The 4,496-nt window shown below is 37.0% G+C and overlaps 1 long non-coding RNA gene across 1 annotated transcript; it reads left to right on the top strand.

Moving 5' to 3' along the window:
• Positions 1-1,479: 1,479 nt before the first annotated feature.
• LOC106522949 (uncharacterized) lies at positions 1,480-2,667 on the top strand. Its single transcript, XR_001310838.1, has 2 exons — positions 1,480-1,569; positions 2,326-2,667. It is a non-coding gene; the product is annotated as an uncharacterized LOC106522949 (long non-coding RNA).
• Positions 2,668-4,496: the final 1,829 nt, after the last annotated feature.

Below are 4,496 nucleotides of genomic sequence, written 5' to 3'. Positions count from 1 at the left end.
ACAGCAGACTGACTGTTCATAAAATATACGACAGGTCTGGACCACTCGTAAATTTTGTTCGTATCTGAAAAAAATCGTAGAATACGAAAACTTTGGTGAATGCCACAAATTCTCCTAAATCACTCGTACGCACAACTTAAGAACAAATCTGTGCGTACGAACGGTTCTTGCATGAGGCCCAATGTTTCTTTTTTAAGAGTTCAGGAGGATATTCTGTATTATATTTGGTATAAATCGAAATGTGCTGACAAGACAGTAAATTACAAAAGTATTAAAAATGTGTTACTTTATATATGGTTATTTTTTTAACAAAGCAATCATTTCAAATGAGGTAGGTCTCCAAATCACTCAGTATACCTAGTGCTACTACAAAGCAATTTAGCAAACTCTTTGTTTGGTTAGTAGGCTAAGCCAGACACAAAACTGCCTTGCAGCAGTATGTTTTCAGAAGCTCGTTTTTCACCTGTCACCTTGGAGTGGGCCAAAGGATTACCCCCCAAACAAGTCACACTGTCCAGAGCTATCTGTCCCACATCGAACACCGAGGTAAAGCAAAGCCTGTCTCTGGAGAACAACAGCTCATAACTCACAGGTACTGGTGTCCTTGTCAATAAAATCACACATGAAGAAGATTGGCCCTAAATGAATGTGCCCATGAGAGGAATATGTTGTCGGCTGAGGCTCGGTGCTGCAGCATTCTACCTCAGGAATGCCTCTGTTGTTCTTCACCCATCCCCCCCTTCAGCCTCTGCACTGCTATTGTGAGAGAAAAGAAAGCTTTTTTTTTTTTCAAAATGTCTCTCCTTTCACAAAAAGAGATGTCAGAWGTTCCCTCATTTATCATTAAAGGTTAGATATTTTCTCTGGTCAAGGAAGATGTTTGGTTCTATTAAAAGCAGACTGTACTGCATTCTATTAATTGAGTTAAATAATATAATGTAATTTAAAGTGATTTGGGATTTTAACAGAAGGAGGCACAAAGATATTCAATTAAGTACAAAAGTGTTTATTTTCTTGCCATCTTCGGATTCTTTCTCAAGGACTTCTTAATGACTGGTTTAAGGGGCTTGTGAAATGTTGTAGTCTAAGAAAGAGTGTAGTTTACTCTCCAGGGTGGGACAAAACTCACAGCAAGAATTCATGAAATAATGACCACAAAGTCCTTATTAGATGAACAGTGAATGTCACTCATGAAGGTTTATCCCCCAGCCTTGGATTCTTTCTTCATTGCTTCTAAACTTCATAAAATGTTCAGTCTGTTTTGTTAATAACAGGATGTTTTAGTGATGATTTCATTAGTTTTGTGGACATTTCACTTAGTTCAGTTGTTTTTTTGGTAATAATATGTCACATGTCAAGGTGTGGCAGTATCTCATGCAGACAAATGGGTGGTCCTTCTCAGGTGCTTGCACATCATTGGTTGGTGAAGTTTGCTAAAACATTAACACCTGAATGAGGAAGAGAAAGAARCCAGAGAGGAGCCTCAGAGCAGCTTGTTCACTGTTCCCTTCAAGACTGGTTTTGAGCTTTATTGTTTGTCATCGCAAAGGATCTCAAGAGGCAAATAAGGTGAGTCGAGCATTTAATGCAAGGTAGGATGGTCATGTTTCAAAGACAAGTTTATTTAAAGCTGCAGTTATATTCCAAAATTGAATTTCATCATTATTTAAGTAAGTTTAGAAAATTCTAAATGGATTTCTGGACTTTTCAGATTGTGAGAAAAGTGAGCAAGACTTGACTAAAAACCTAACTGACTAAAAAACTTCAGGTGATGAAAGTACCCAGAATCTTATGTGATGTTTTTTCTACCAAGAGTATGACTCTGCAAATACGTTCACAGTGGGCTCAGAGTGCAGGGTTTACATCACTGATGACTAAACAGGCACTTGGTTGAGGCCTGTGATGGCTTGCCAAAGACCAGGATTTCGACGGCAGCCTGAGAGCCCCGAGCCACGGACGAAGCAGGACAGGCCCAGTCTCGCTCGGATTCAAACTTCAAGAAAAAGTGAGAGGTCGATATATAAATCCACCTGTTCTCACTTGCCACTTCCTCAACCTCAAAGGCGTCCTCATAAATCAAGGAGTCCCAACTGTGCACATGCACCAGGTTACGGAGTTGGCCTCTATCCTGAGGTTTAACATGGGAAACGAAGCTTATGTCTTCACATAACTGAGCACTTGCTGTTTCTGCTGAACAAAACAAACAAAAACAAGGATTGTCCTTTATTACGTTGGAGGAACTGTGATAAATTGTATGATGGAATGAAAATCTGATAATGAAGGAGAATGATCAGATAAAATATATTTGCTCTTTTTTATTTTCAGATGCTGCAGGAATAATCCATGTGTTCTGTCCTTCATTCCACCGGAGTCTGTATCTGTTTTTAACCAGATTTCAGTGGTGTGAAGTATAAAAGACTTGGGGATGTAACTTCACAGGCCGGCCAGAACGCCAGAAGGCTATCAAGGCATAACAAGAATTTCAGATTGCTTCCAATTTATGCTCTGTTTGTCAGAAACCATTCTCAAACAAAGCAACTGTACTATTTTTCTAGTGTTTGTGTCCATTATGTGTGGGTGTGTGTGTGTTACATTTTGTATGTGAGGCTTAAAGTGTTAAGTAAAAATTGCAATGGAACATGAATAAATCTGACCTCGTGCCCTTTATTTCTCTCTTTCTAAAAGTGCAACATCTCAAATTATTACAGAGCCATTATACCACCCACACACTTTCTGTGTTCCTCAACCTAAGAGCATGATGTTTTTTCCCTCCATTTGCCCACATAGAGAATTTAAGACTCAGCCCACACAAACAACATTTACTTCTTGGCAGATGAAGCTTATTAACAATTTAAAACATGCCCTCACTATAGCTCTCACAATAATGCCATTAACCATTTTATTCTCCCTTCCACAGATATGTTTTTTTAAAAATCACCAACTGTGCATATGGAAAAGTGAAGTCTTTGCTGTTTTACTTTGCAATACCTCAGCTTCAAAACCGCTTCCACATTTACATAATACATGTTTCTATCTATAGGCCAAGTTTTATTCTTCAGTAAACTGTATGAAGCATATAACTGCAGGGTTTAACCAGAACAGATCAGAACAGAGATTTGAAGTTCAATAGAATTTTAAAAATGGAGCTTCTACATGGTTGTGAGCATGCCTCCTCTCTGCTGCAGGTCTGTTTGCTTTCTGACAATCAGTTCCCATCAGAGACTTTTTAACATGCAAGCATAATAGTGCAACAGTCTAACATATGTTTGGCCTGTGGTTATGTTTGTGAGCAGACTCAGGAATTGAAATTCAACTACTTAGGATTACCTCAAATAACCCACCACACAGTCAAAGGCATGCCAAATCTGGTGCATTGATGAAAAGTTGTAACAAGCCCCAACCCCAAAATCTGCATTGCTAAAAAGTTATTTTTTTATTTATTTTTTTTTTACTGAGTTGCTATTTCAGACACTACACTGCCTTTTTTTTCTGTTTAGGGCTGTTTTGCCAACATAAAGGGACATACTCTGCATTAAGTGGGTGGTGATTTAGTTTTAGCTGATTAGTTTTCACACAAAGTGTTCTAGTTTATCTGCAACAAGTGTTTGACACATATTAAATACCTGTCAAAAATGATTTTCAGATCTAGGATATATTATTTAAATATTGGATTCCCATCATTACCTTCAATAAAGTTTTATATTTGTCCCCAAGCCAATGAAATTGCAGCTAAAGTTAGCTATTTACAGATTATTTACCTTTAGATTGGTTAATAAGTACTGACTGTCACTCAGGGAAAATTTTGATAATTTCAAATCATTAATTTGATTAATTATATGAGCTGTAATGCAAAAACATCATACTAAAATGGATTAAAAACTTTGAAGGAATTTATATCACCTTCCCCTTCCTTGACAGAATTATAAACTTTATAATGAGTAATAAGGGAGTTGCAGCTGTTTCGACCAAACCTTGAAAATATGTGTGATCTCAGATAAGATGAGCATTATTGCCCTAAAGAAACTTGTCTTCACTGTCACATTTGTTGTATGGCTTTGTGCAGGAACTCGGAGGCTCCGACCTGAAGAGAGGAACTGATGTTATAAATGTGTCAAACTYAAGGCCCGCGCGGGGGGYGGGGGGTACCCCCAAAAAAATTAAGAAAATTTAATTTAACTTAACATACAAATTGTTTCTTATATAAATGATAAAAACTTTAAATTTATGATTAAATGCAACTAAAATTTAAAAGGTGAAAGACAATAACAATTGTCCTGCCCCCTGAGCTGTTGGCTTTAAGCAACGGAGCAATTTAGTTGGATAGCACAGTATTAATGTCTCAAAAGAAGCTGCTTTAAAGTCAGCATCAACCATAAAATAAATCTGCCATAATTCATACTAGATACTCACTACAAACTCATCAGGAAGTAAAACTTTATTCGTTTGAAAATGTTAAATATTTTAAATATATATATACATATATATATATATATACA

This window comes from Austrofundulus limnaeus, unplaced genomic scaffold (assembly GCF_001266775.1).
Source record: "Austrofundulus limnaeus strain Quisiro unplaced genomic scaffold, Austrofundulus_limnaeus-1.0 Scaffold141, whole genome shotgun sequence".
Classification (NCBI taxonomy): Eukaryota; Metazoa; Chordata; class Actinopteri; order Cyprinodontiformes; family Rivulidae; genus Austrofundulus; species Austrofundulus limnaeus.
This window is presented reverse-complemented; position numbering and strand designations above follow the sequence as displayed.